This window comes from Mobula hypostoma, chromosome 3, assembly GCF_963921235.1.
Source record: "Mobula hypostoma chromosome 3, sMobHyp1.1, whole genome shotgun sequence".
NCBI lineage: Eukaryota > Metazoa > Chordata > Chondrichthyes > Myliobatiformes > Myliobatidae > Mobula > Mobula hypostoma.
In genome coordinates, this window is record NC_086099.1 from 50,206,525 (window position 1) to 50,219,827 (window position 13,303).

Genomic DNA, 13,303 nt, shown 5'->3' on the forward strand with positions numbered 1-13,303 from the left:
AATTGGCTGGAGAGGCTGGTGAACTCACATGTGAGGAAGTGGCTTGGGCTACCAAGATGCCTTAGCAGCATAGGACTTTATGGGAATGGAACCCTTTCTCTGCCAATTTCAAGCCTGGTGGAGTAATACAAATGTGCCAAAGCAAGGCTTGAAATGCCACTCAAAAAATTTCGGGACCCAATTGTAAGAGGCGTTGCTCCTGCTTTAGCAACAGGGAGGAAATGGACCCCAGCCACAGCAGTACTGGACGCAGAAGCCGCCCTCTGACACCAGGACATGGTGGGCTATGTCCAACAGGCAGAGGAGGCTTTGGCCTCGGAGTGATGAAACCTACCTAGTAAAAGGCTACTACAACTGAGCGCCAGCACCTGGTGGTGGAGGAGGTGCGCCACCAAGAAGCAGCAGCCAGGTGTGCCAAAGCAATATCCCAAGCCAAGCAAGGCTGCTGGATGAGGTGGGAGGGTGTTGAGAGGAGGAAAATCACATGGAGTGAGCTGTGGAGCATGGAGTCAAACTGTTTGAGCTTCATCATCAGAGCAACATATGATGTCCTGCCCTCTCCTACAAACCTAAATCTTTGGCTGGGAGAGGATCCAGCCTGTCCTTCGTGCGCAGTTCCGGCATCTCTCCAGCACATCTTGGTTAGTTGCAAGACCAGCCTAACACAAGGCAGATACACCTGGTGACACAACCAAGTGCTGAGGTGTTTGGCAGCTGAACTTGAGAGTAAGAGAGTAACCACCAACACCAGGCCTCTCAATGCCCAGACAACGGTCCCACAACTACCATCCTTCCTTTCATCTGGGACGGAGAGAAACCGGGGCTAACTCCTTGCCTCATGATTCATGCCCACTGAGTGCAGCTAGGCACTGGGAAATGCGTGTTGATTTAGGCCAGAAACTTAACTTCCCATCTGAAATTGCAACGACCAAACTGCGGCCTGACCTGGTCCTTTGGTCCAACTCCTGTCGGCAAATGGAAAAGGCTGCGATATGCCAACCTTGCAGTTGAAGCAGAGGAGAAAGGCTGGAACGTAAAAGTGCACCCAGTTGAGGTGGGGTGTAGGGGCTTTGTAGCCAGTTCCACCAGTAAGGCTGCTGAGGGAAGTAGGGGTCAGAGGGCAGGCCCATAGGGAGGTAATCAAAGCACTTGCTAATGCCGCCGAAATGAACCGTCACTGGCTGTGGCTGAAAAGAAGGGATGCTATCTGGGCTGCCAAGTGACCACCTATTGGCCCCAAAACATAATTGCCAATTAGTAAAATGGTCCTGAACCCTTAAACGGGATGCACCAGCTATCCATATTCCAAGAGTTGGAGCGTCTAAATGCCGGAAGCTGGCTCTGCTGGGTTAAAACCATCATCTACTTGATGGTCAACATGGATGGAGTCAGCCGAAACAACTGTTCTATGTCATGTAAGCATCCTGAGTACTGGACTAATGAATAGAGATGTGGGTTTGAGCCCAACCTTGACAGCTAGAGAACTTTGGCAAGTCAATGAGTTAAAAAGTGCATTCTGACCTCCTACCACCCCAGAGAGAAAAAAAAAAATCTTCTTTTTATCCCCTTTAAAATTCTCACACCTTATCTCAAATCGATGCTGTCTGGTGTAGTCATCTCTGCCTTAGGGGAAAGCCTGCCACTGTCCACCCTATATATGTCCCTCACAATTTTACACCCCCCCCATCACTTTAAGTTTAGTCAATTATCAGTGCTTACGTTTAGATTGTGTTAAATATTTTCACCTTTTCTGCTATTTGCCCACATTTTATGTTCTAACACTTGCATGTGTGGTAACACTTGTGGGGTATCTGCCGTACACCTTACATCCTCAGCAACAGCGGCTACCTGTACATTCACTATGGTTTGTGCTGAACTGTTCTGGTTCCTTCAGAGGCTCAAGATGACAGTATTTTGATTTCAGATTAATTTTTTGGTTTAAATTTTCTATCCTAAATCTCCATTCAGTAGTTCGGCGTATAGCAAGCATTTATGGTAAATTAGACAGTATGCTTTGTTCCCATATCCTTTAAATGCTAATTAGCATTCATTCAAAATGGTAACATATCACCATAGAATGAATATACATGAATCTAGTTTGCTGAGTGGAGGAATAGCAGATAATCTGCATTAAAATAAAAATAGATGCTGTATTCTCATTTGAATGTAGGACATCTCGTTTTATTCCAAGTAGAATGGTACCATGACATGACAGAAGATATTTTATACAGAGTTGATCTTGTTTTCACTGCCTACAATAGAGATGAAGAACATGGTGGTGTTTTCATCTTTTAGGGTATTATTTTCCTAGGTTTAGCATGGTTTTTATTACGCTGTTTGAACATGAAATCTGAGAACTTTGTTCCTGCTATTTCCCAGAAGTTGGTGGATAGGGCCTCTACTACTGATTCATATCATGGATTTGCTTTACTAACTAAACAATAAAATTGAAAACAAGGTGTTTCATGATTGGTGATTCTAAATCCAATAACAGGTTTGGTGTAAAAGCCCAAAAATGCAGAGATCCAGTAAAGTAACTGAATATTTATTGCTCTGAATGGGAAGAAAATTATGAAAACTGTATTATGAACATTACTAAATCTACTAATGGTTCTTAATTGATTGCTCTCTATTTGTTATTGTTTTTCAATTATTCATCAGTTCATATTCCTATGTTTTTCAGCTTGTTTTAAAGACCTGTTTGTTGGCCTGGATTTCTTAGGAGATGACTTCCGTCAGTTTGTAGTAGACGATGAATACAGCTGCCAAAGAGAATGTACAGAGGAGCCTGACTGTCAGTACTTCACCTTTGCAAACGGGTTACTTCGCAACGCTCAGCAGCGGTGAGTCAATCTCTCAAACAACCCAGGAACAAGGAGCAAAAAGAACCTCAGTTTTGTGTAGAGGACGGCAGTTCTGGATCCTTCAAACAATCCTATTCCTCTGGCAGTTTTTACCCATTTCTTTTAATTCTACAGAAATGTTTGCCAAGGGTTAAAATTTCTCTGCAGTGTGCATGGCCAGTTCAAGAACTAAGCTCACTTATTAGAAGCAGCCTCAGATAAACTATGTGCAGAAATATTTGATGGTTTTGTAAATATTTCACGGCAAAATTCTGCAATATTTTTGATTTCTTCACAACAGTGAAATATGGTTGGTGGTTTTACAAAGATTTAAACTATGTAATTTTTAACTCATTTTTCTAGTTACATTTGCTACCTCAAAAAGAGCGAAGGAGGAACACCATCGAAGATAACAACTCTTGAGAATGTTGTATCTGGATTTCCTTTAAGAGAATGCCAGTTCAATAAGTCAGGTTTGTTCAAAATAATTTCAATCAGCGAAAAGTGAAATAGAAAATAACTATCAATATAAATTCTCTTCACTCTAATCTGTCTTCTTTATTTTTTATATTAGTACTTAATGTATCCATGTAAGGAAGATACACTGCATTATAGTCTAACAGAGTAGCTAAGTTAAGGAATTCATGCAGGGTAATTCTCTTCCATAGTTTTCAACTGTAGTATGTCAGTTTCATTGTTTGAATGTTGTGAGCCCCTTCTGTACAGTTCTTCAAGTTGAAATCATAACAGCAAAAACACTTCAGCCCATTGAATCTGCTCTGACCATCAGGAAAGTGGACATGGATCCATTACAAATCCTCTTTCATTCTTCTGTATGCCAGCAGCTCCAACCAAATGCGACCAGTGATATCCACACTTTGAGTTATTTACGCTGGTCAGTTAACCTAGTAATCAGTATGTCTTTAGGGTGTGACAGGAAACGGAAGAACCTGGAGGAAACCCACACGATTCTCATGATGTGAGAATGTACAAATTCTAAATGGACAAGACTGGAGATCAGAATTGTGTGTGGGTTGCTCAGCATATGAGGTAGCAGAGTGACTAGTTGTACCACTCTGTTGTCCTTACACAAACATCTACATTATACTGTGTTACGGATCTTAATTAAATCGGTGAGAAGGGTTGGTGAATGATAGGTTAAGTGTAACCCTAGACATGTGCTACATAATAATCATTATCTCTTGCCCGTGGTCTACATTTTCTCACAGCTAGTTCATACAATGTTTAAACAAGCTGACATTTCAGCGGGAAAATAGGTAGCAGCATGAGAGTGTAACTACTAGTGTAATCGCTTTCCAGCATCAGGGTTTGATTCTCGCTGCTCTCTGCAAGGAGTTCACATGGACTCCCCAAGATCACGAGCGCTTGCTTTGGGTGCTTCAGTCTCCTCCCACAGTCCAAAGGTGTACAGTTAGTGTTAGTGGGTTACGGGCATTCTCTGTAGGCGCCTGAAGCGTGTGTGACACTTGCAGGCTGCCCAGCATAATCCTCGCTGATTTGATGTGACACAAATGAGACATATCACTGTTAGTTTTGATGAACATGCGACAAATGAAGCTAACCTAATCTCAATATAGGGAATAGTGACCATAGCTCTTAAGTTTCAAGCTAGCTATCACTAAAGATGTGTATATACTTAGTGGTAAACTACTAAATTGGAGCAGGGCAAATTACAAGTGTATTAGGCAGGAACTAGGGAGAGTTAATTGGGAATTTTTGTTTTTGGGCAAGTCCATATCTCACATACAGAGGGTGTTTAAAGACCAACTGCACAGAATAAAGGACAGTTATGTTCTAGGATGAAGGATGGACAGGGACACCAAATTAATGGAAGCTTGATTATCGAGAGTGGTAGTGAATTTAGTCAAGAAGGAAAAGGAGGTTCATGCAAGGTTAAGGGAGTTAAACTCTGAGGATGATAAAGAAGCTAGAGAAGAACTCAAGGAGGAAATTAAGGGCCAGGAAGGGCCATGAGATGTCATTGGCAAGTAGTATTAAACAAAATCCATACATACATCAAGAGCAAAAGGATGACCAGGGAGTGGATAGGACCACTGAAGGGTAAATGAAGGACTGTGTGCTTGGAGACAAAAGATATGGGTGAGGTCCTGTTAGTAGTTTGTAACAGTATTTACCAAGGAAAAGGAAGTGGAAGGCGATGAGTTCAGCGTTGAGAGTGCTAATACGCTAGGGTAAATAAGATAAAGAGTACTTTAGTACTTAGTAAGTTAAAGAGTGCTGTTAAAGAACTTTAATGTGCATGAATTCCCACTGCATGATGGGTGCCAGGTTCTAACCAGAAGAGTACCTCTCGTATGTTATTTTGTTTGTAAAAGATCTTACTTTGCAATTAATCTCCCTTCTTGGACAACTACCAGCTACAATCCCTGGTCTCTCTTAACCCCTCCTATCCCATCCCATTCCAGTCATCTCTTATCTCTTATCATCGCACATGGTGCTCAAACGAGTTCAGTCACTGCTACATGTGGGAAAATACAAGTTTAATGTGAATATAAATGCACTTGACACAAAAGATGTTATTTGACTGAACTGATGACTGCAATGGGATGGGGTAGGAGGGTTTAAGGGAATCCAGAGTTTCTGTGTGGTAGTTGTCCTAAAAGGAAGATTAACCAAACTGAGCCTATTCACGATGAATGGTAATGGTCCACACCATGTTGGCCAATCTACGTGTCCTGTTGTTTAGTTTGGTGATATCTTTACCTTCTTGTTAATGCCTTCCTGTTATTTTTAAGAACATTTTGGAATTACTATTTAATTATCTATTAAACTCTTTACAGAACATTAATCTTACAAGTATCTTTGTAGAGACATAGATATTGTGAATGTAATAATGGTGCAACTCTCTGGGCCAGAGGTTAAAGAATTTATACTTTCCTGTTTCATTTCTTCATACATTTAGAAACTTTGAAAAGATCAAATTTGAAATTATAATTTAGTTTTGCTACTTTGTGTTTCATTATTCTCTTAATCCCATTTTTTTCTCTTTGGTTCTGATGTAATTTGACTCAATACTATTTATGTCCTTGTCCCGCATTCCTCTTTCTCATTTCCATTCTTGATTCTCATTAATTACATTTCCCTACAGCTGCTTTTCACTAAAACCCACGATATTTTATTATACTCGCCTTGCTGTCATTAACTCACAATTGCAGCAAGTAGTATTGCAAATGATTTTTGAGTTTAAATCCACAGCAGTAGTCGTAATGGCAAATACCACGAGATTGTTACTTCAGTAATCGAATACGTTGTTTAAGGGATGATTCCTTGCAGAAAATGCCAGTGTGGAAGCCACTGCCCAGAAATTCATGCCAGTGAGCAACACTAAGTAGGTGGCATAGTAACATACCTATTAGCATAACGCTGTTACAACACCAGTGACCTGGTTTCTATTCCTGCTGCTGTCTGTAAGGAGTTTGTTCATTGTCCTGGTGAACAAATAGGTTTCCTCTCTGTGCTCCAGTTTCCTCCTACATCCCAAAGAGTTAATATGTTAATTAGTCACATAGGTGTAATGGCCATGCAGACTCTTTGGGCCAGAAGCACATGTTACTGAGTTGCATCTCTTAATGAATTAATATATGCACTATACAATAATATCAATGTGTCACACTTTGTCTTCTCAATTCACTGCAGTGAATTCAACAGATCAACAGATGTGATGCTAGCATTCTTTTCAAGAGGACTAGAATATAAAAGCAAGGATGTAACGTTGAGACTTTATAAAGCAATGGGGAGGCCTCACTTGGAGTATTGTGAGCTTTTGGACCCCTTATCTTAGAAAGGATGTGCTGAAGCTGGAGAGGGTTCATTGTGGTTCACAAAAATGATTCCAGGATTGAGTGGCTTGTCATATGAAGAGTATTTGATGCAGACATCCCACCCTGCAAAAACTCATTTCAGGGAGGTAGCACCATCAATTTGCGGGAGACTTCCGGGAGAGGTGGGAACTCTGCAACAGAGTAGCTCCTTAGCAGCTGGCCATGTAGTTTAAATAACGTTAGCTATGCTAATGAATGAATGAATGAATGACACCTGTTAAACTCACCTCAACGTGTCTTTTACAGTCTTAACCCACCATGGGCAAAAGTCACTGTTGCAAACAGTGCAGCGAGCAACACTGTCATTATTTTGACCCCTATGAGGCAGGGGTACACTTTAGTGTAGTCTGGGGTCCAGGTGACATAAGTTTTATATATTTTTTTGGAACACTCTGCCATGGCGCGCTCCCGTTTGCGCGCTCTCTCTCTCTCGTGGTCGCTTGCGCGCTCTCAAGCTCTCTCGCTTGCTTTCTCTCTCGCTCACGTGCTCTCTCTCGTGGCCGCTCTCGCGCTCTCTCTTGCTTTTCTCTCGCTCGCTCTCAAAAAAAATTGATCTCCGTGATATTGTATATAATTTGCGGGCATCAGGGAGCCACTATTAATATGCGGGAGACTCCCGGAAGTTCCGGGAGAGGTGGGATGTCTGTTGATGGCTCTGGGCCTGTATTCACTAGAATTCAAAAGAATGAGGGATGGCCACATTGAAACCTGTTGAGTGACCTCATTGAAACCTATTGGATGGTGAAAGGCCTTGATAGAGTGGATGTGGAGAGGATATTTATGGTGGGAGAATCTAAGACCAGAGGACACAACTTCAGAATAGAGGAGCGTCCTTTTAGAATGGAGATGAGGAGGAAATTCTTTAGCCTGAGAGAGGTGAATCTGTGGAATTCATTGCCACAGGCAGCTGTGGAGGCCAAGTCTTTATGTACATTTAAGACAGAGATTGATAGATTCTTGATTAGTCAGGGCATAAAAGGACATGGGGAGGAGGCAGGAGATTGGGGGTGAGAGGAAAATTGGATCAGCCATATCTCAATGGGCCAAATGGCCTAATTCAGCTCCTATGTCTTATGGTTTTCGGAATGACATCTGTCACATATTGGATTAATATAAGAGTAATAACGAGATAGTTTATCTTTGGACATATGAGCCCTGTGCTCTACTTTAAACTGTATCAACCTATGCTTAGCACATACAAAGGATGAGTTCACCAACTGAAGAATTTTTTCCCATTTTTTCAGTCGGTATATTAATCTCAAGTTCTCTTTCCCAGTCAGCTTTAATTTTATTAGAAGCATCAGGACATAAATTCATAATTATATTATATATAATTGCTGCTACACTTTTCTGAGAGAGATTTAAATCTAAGATTTTTTCCAAAATGTCCATTGGATATGGGTGTGGAAAATTAGGGGAAACAGTAATTAAAAAGTTTCTAATCTGTAAATATCTAAAAAAGTGAGATCTGGGTAAATTATATTTATTAGCGAGTTGATCAAAAGACATAAAACAATTATCCAAAAATAAATCGCGAAAAGATATTATACCTTTGGTTTTCCAATCAAAGTAAGCTTGATCCATCGTGGAAGGTTGAAAAAGAAAATTTGATATAATGGGACTTGCTAGAATAAATTGATTAAACCCAAAAAGTCTTCGGAATTGAAACCATATACGTAAAGTATGCTTAACTATTGGGTTATTCATTTGTTTATATAATTTAAAAGAAGTAAAAGGAAGTGAAGTTCCTAAAACCGAACCCATGGAAAACCCTTGTAATGAATTAGATTCAAGATTTACCCAATGAGGGTTTAAAGATACGTCCAAATCTCGCAACCAAAATTTTAAATATCGAATATTAATTGCCCAGTAATAAAATCTAAAATTCGGGAGGGCAAGCCCCCCCTCCTTTTTAGATTTCTGCAGATACCTTTTTCCTAACCTAGGATTTTTATTCTGCCAAATATATGAGGAAATTTTTGAATCTACGTTATCAAAAAAAGATTTAGGGATGAAAATTGGAACTGATAGGAATATATACAAAAATTTGGGCAAAATGAAAGGTGTAATTTCAATAGATGTGAGTATTGGCAGGACTGGGAATTAGGTCAGGAAGAACACTTTTGGAGCCATCTCTTCACCTACATTTTCAGCCTAGTGTAGAAGCCATTTCGGTTTATTATTTATATGACCCCAGTGATGGCTGCTGAATCTAGATAGTACCTTCAAAGAGGACATCTCTGGCTTCTGGCTTTTGTGCTATAGATCTGCTAAAATGGGTCAGTTCCCACCACTGCAGCAAGATCTGTGGGTACAGGTTGTACAATATTAACCACCACCGTGCATCGAGCAACATCTGACAAGGGAAATGAGCAGTTGACATTTGGGGGTTGAATCATTTCAGATGGACTGAAAGAGGAGAGAGAGAGAGACAACCTGTATATAGAGACCAGTTGAGGGTGTGTGATTGCGAGATGAAGGAGGAAGAGGGGAAAATGTGAAAGGAGGCTTGGTTGTGGAGGTCACATAAGGCTGAAGATAATGGAATCCGATATGAAAGGAAGGTGGATCATGGAACCAAATAAAGAAGGTGGGTTGAGCAGATGGGAGCAGTGGGGGAATAGGACACAGTGGGAGGAGAGTTTGTATGATGGGCAGATGGAGTAGGTGGAGGGAAGAAAGAAAGTGTTTTTTTTGGTGGCTGGGCATTAGATGTGTTTAGATGGAACTGGGTGGATCAGGAGGAAGGAGAAAGGCACAGAGGTGTTTCAGTGTTACCTGAAATAGGAGAATTCACTGATCATGACCATGGGGTGCTGTTCCTATAGTTTACTTTCTATAGTTTTAATTGTAATTCTTACTTTAAATTATATAATGCTTTGCTTAGTTTCAGAATGTAGAAGAGATCTTTCTGAAGATATAGATTTCCCTGGAAATGATATCACCTGGGTCCTTGCACCTGATGCAAATGTCTGTCAACAGCTGTGCACTGATCATCCCCAATGCTTATTTTTCACATTTTTGAGAAAGAATGGAGCACAGACCATGGAAGGTATGACGGAAGCTGTATGTATTCAGTAACATGTTTATACTGAAAGTTTTACATAGAAACATAGAAAACCTACGGCACAATACAGGCTCTTCGGCCCACAAAGCTGTGCTGAACATGTCCCTACCCGAGAACTACCTAGGCTTTACACATAGCCCTCTGTTTTTCTAAGCTCCATGTAACCATCCAGGAGTCTCTTAAAAGCCCCTATTGTTTCTGCCCCCACCACTGCTTCTGGCAGTCCATTCCATGCACTCACCACTCTCTGCGTAAAAAAACTTACCCCTGATATCTCCTCTGTACCTACTTCCAAGCGCCTTAAAACTATGTCCTCTCGTGCTAGCCATTTCAGCCCTGGGGAAAAGCCTCTGACTATCTACAATATTTCTTTATTAAAGAGGAATGTCAAGTCTTCAATGGAAATGCAGCATGGTATGAAGAAAGTGAGCTCATTTAGCCCAATTATCCCTAAAGGTTAACCTCCAGGTTGAGTTGGTTGTAAGAAGGCGAAGGTAATGTTGGTATTCATTTCTAGAGGTATAGGATATAAGACCAGGGATGTGATGTTGAGGCACTCGTGAGACCACACTTGGAGTATTGAATGCAGTTTTGGGCTCCTTATTTTAGAAAGGACATGCTGACTTTGGAGAGGGTTCAGAGAAGATTCACGAGAATGATTCCAGGAATGAAAGGGTTACCGTATTGGGAACGTCTGGCAGCTCTTGGGCTGTATTCCCTGGAGTTCAGGAGAATGAGAGGGGATCTCAGAGAAACATTCCGAATGTTAAAAGGCCTGAACAGATTAGATATGGTAAAGTTATTTCCCATGGTAGGGGATTCTAGGACAAAAGGGCATGACTTCAGGATTGAAGAACGTCCTTTTAGAACTGAGATGTGAAGAAATTACTTTAGTCAGAGGGTGGTAAATCTGTGGAATTTGTTGCCACAGTGGCTGTGGAGGCCAAGTCATTGGGTGCATTTAAGGCAGCGATAAATAGGTTCTTGATTAGCCAGGGCATTGGTCGACTGTTGGCGCAATGGCATCAGCGCCGGACTCCGGAGTGAAGGCTTCCGAGTTCGAATCCAAGTCGGGCCACCCCCAAGCACGCTTTCCATCTGTGCTGGGTTGAGCGTCGAGCTAGCCACTTGGCCTTGTAAAAAAAAAGGGTCGAGTCAGGAACCTCCATATTGTGACCCGGTTCATCCGAAAGGAGACCAATCCTGACACCACGCGCCAGACAAGAATGGCTGACTGTCTGGTACAACACGAAAAAAACCCCAGGGCATCAAAGGGTATGGTGTGAAAGCAGGGGAGTGGGGATGACAGGAAGAATTGGATCAGCCCATGATTGAATGGCGGAGTAGACTCGATGGGCCGAATGGCCTATTCTGCTCTTATATCTTATGGTCTTATATTCTTAATCTAGATCTTTGAAAGAATGGTCTGATTAATTCTACTCTTCAGTTACTTCATATCCCTTGTCACTGATTCTACTGTTTCTCATTTCTCTCTGTAATGAATAGCCCAGTTTTGGATTCAGTACTTTTTGTATGGTTTTCATTACATTTTTTTCTTAAGTTGAATTGATAAGTTTTTATCCATTCTCATGAGGAATGAATTATTATAGACATGATTCTATATTCCTTGAGACTCCTAGACCTGGGACTCAGCACTTCCCTTTGCAAATGGATCCTTGACTTCCTGACCAACAGACCACAATCTCTCAGGATTGGCTACCCCTCCTACACAATTATCTTCAGCATTCTCACACCACAATGGATCTACTCTGGTCTCCTACCCTACTCTGTATACACTCACAACTGCACGGCTAGATACTGCTCTAATCACGGCTACAGGTTTGCAGATGACACCACTGCAAATGGGGCAACTCTCAGATAGTGATGAGTCAGACAATAGGAGGAAATATAGAAAGCCTAGTGACATGGTGTTATGACAACAAAGCTTTTTCTCATTTTCAACAAAATAAAAGAGCTGGTTATTGACTTTAGTAAGTGGGGTTTCACACACACCTCTGCTTACATAAATGGAGCTAAGGTTGAGATGGTTGAGTGTTTCAAGTTTCTAGGAGTGAACATAACCAATAACCAGTCTCGGTCTAACTACATAGATGCCATGGCCAAGAAAGTCACTGGAGCCTCTACTTCATTGGGAGTCAAATGAAATTGGCATGTTCCCTTTGATCCTCACTAAGGTTTAAGGATGCATCATGATTTGGTATGGCAGCTGCCCTGCCCAAGACCACAAGAAGCTGCAGAAGCTGTGGATGCAGTTCAGCTTATCGTTGAAACCTGCCTGTTGTCCATGGACTCTGTCTATATTTCTCACTGCTGCAGTAAAGCAGCAAACATAATCAGAGAGTTCACCCACCCTGGATATTCTCATTTTTCTGCTCCTCCCAATCAGGCAGAAATTAAAAAAAAACTGAAAGCATGTACCACCGGGTGCAAGGACAGGTTCTATCCCGCTGTTACAAGACTACTGAGCATTCCCCTAGTATAATAAGAATAGACTTGTACCCTCACAATCTACGTTGTTATGGATTTGCACCTTATTGTCTGTCTGCACTACACTTTCTGTGTAACTGTAACACTTCATTCTGTTACGGACTTCCCTTGAACTACCTTAATGCACTGATGTTCAAAGTCAAAAGTTCAAAGAGCATTTATTATCACTGTCATAGTCCGGTCCGTGAAGTCCGTGTTCCAGTTCATGGTCCGGTCCATGGTTCCTTGTTCCGGGGTTTCTGGTTTTCCCCAGTTTCTGTTCTGGGCACATGTTTCTTGTTTTGGGGCTGAGACGTAAATACCTCTGCAAACCAGGGATTCCCTGCTGGACTGGTCTGTTCCCCTCCTTGTCCTTCTCCCCTTGCCTGACTCTCTGCCTGCTCACCTAGTCTGGATACCGCGTCTGTATACTCTGCCTGTATCGCTGAAGTCTTACTGCCGGAGCAAGACCGGAGCCTTGTTTGGTCAAGATAAGGAACTGGTCTTTCGTTGTGTGGAATTGTCTCTCTGTGTCCATGTCCTTGCTAGGTAGGTCCGGCCGTTTGCTGCTACCTAGTGTTGGGATCTGTCTCTGTGTCTACGCCTTCGCTAGGTGGGTCTGGCTGTTTGCCACCACCTTGTGTTGGGATCCGTCTCTTCATGTTCAGTGTTCTGTGTATGAGTCCTGGCCCTGCGTCCTGTTCCCAAGGAGGGGTCCCGGCTCTGTGTTCCGTGCTCCCGTCTCTTCTAGTCCAAGGCTTCATGCTCCTGAAGGCCCTCGTCCAGTCCGTGCCTAGTCCAGTCCTATCTGAGTCCTGTCTATGTGCCTTTACCTGTCCTTGTGTCTCGCCCTACCGAGAAGTTCCACACCCAAGCCATGTCCAGTCCTGTTGCCTCGTCTTGTCCGTGCCTAGTTCTGGAGTCTGAGCCTGAGTCAAGTCCCAGGTTCTGGGTCCTTGCCCAGTCTCTGGCTCGAGTCCATACCCAAGCCTCCGCATTTCAAGACCAAGACCCCAGCCTGCAGGCCTCAAGACCAAGACCCC

General features: G+C 42.2%; 1 long non-coding RNA gene across 1 annotated transcript in view; it reads left to right on the forward strand.

The window, feature by feature from the left end:
• LOC134343408 (uncharacterized) overlaps positions 1-13,303 on the forward strand; it is a 59,135-nt gene that overhangs the window by 43,716 nt on the left and 2,116 nt on the right. Inside the window, exons 3-5 of the long non-coding RNA XR_010017218.1 lie at positions 2,684-2,843; positions 3,207-3,316; positions 9,594-9,758. This is a non-coding gene — a long non-coding RNA (uncharacterized LOC134343408). The remainder of the gene's footprint in view (positions 1-2,683; positions 2,844-3,206; positions 3,317-9,593; positions 9,759-13,303) is intronic.